Source organism: Pundamilia nyererei, unplaced genomic scaffold (assembly GCF_000239375.1).
Source record: "Pundamilia nyererei isolate P.nyererei 1_Seehausen unplaced genomic scaffold, PunNye1.0 scaffold01141, whole genome shotgun sequence".
NCBI lineage: Eukaryota > Metazoa > Chordata > Actinopteri > Cichliformes > Cichlidae > Pundamilia > Pundamilia nyererei.
Window position 1 is genome coordinate 4,157 of NW_005188542.1, and position 1,075 is coordinate 5,231.

Consider the following 1,075-nt stretch of genomic DNA (forward strand, 5'->3'; position numbering starts at 1 on the left):
TAACACACTGGTTTCCTTTAACTATCCAGCTGCCAGATTAGATGCAGAGACAGACTGGAAATGATCACAAGCTGTAAGTTAAGTGTTCAAAGAAGCTGCTTTGTTAGGATGATGACAGAGTTATTATACATCAGTACTCTGTGTAGTTAGTGAAGCACATGTGCGCAGATGCCTGTTTTCCCATTAGTGGAGACGTTCATGTAGAGCAGTGTGGGGAACCATGGGGATAGTTTACCTGTAGCAGGTTATTAACACTCACTAATACTATAACAGGACAGTACTCCTGTGTGTGAACACCACAGCCCAGCGTTTACAGACTTTTAAAAGCTTTGTAAGAAAAACTATTTAAACATGAAGAAAGTATAAAAACTAACATTGTTCAGAAACATGATTCTTACTGTTCTGTCATCTGTCAGAATAAATGCTACAGCAGCTTTATTATTATCCATGCTGCAGTTTGTTTAAGGTTGGGCTAATTTAATAACTTTTACTGTAGACTGTTGGGAAGCTTCATCCACAGCAAATCATCACATCAGACAAAGCTGTCATGTTTGTAGTGTCCTGTACTGTGACTGAGCTCAGGCCTGTTTCAGGATTTCAGAGCTTATCTGACAGAAACATGATTAACGTTATGCAACAGTCTCTACAGTAAGCTGAAGGAACGTCTCTAATTTTTTAAAACATTTATTTATTTAGGACAGTGCATGTTAATGAACATACATGTAAAAAAAGAAATTACATGAATGTACACATACCAGATTATAGCCAAAGGCTAATTTCCATCTGTTGTCCAAAAGTATATTAAAAATAGACATAATAGTACATTTAAAAAAGATCCTAATTCATACATAATAAGAGTAGCAGAAATGCCCCGGCCAGCACTCACATAGACGTTCACTGTGCTTGCCTTTACTTCCATCACAGTAAATAAACATGTATGACCTTGTTACTCTGTGTGTCTCACTTCATACGAGAGTTTGTCTAACACACTCTCACTCCACCACATCTCCTCTGGAGGTCTAACTCCAGGCAGCAGCCATGTTTGGGACAGAGTCACTCACACACAAACATGGAC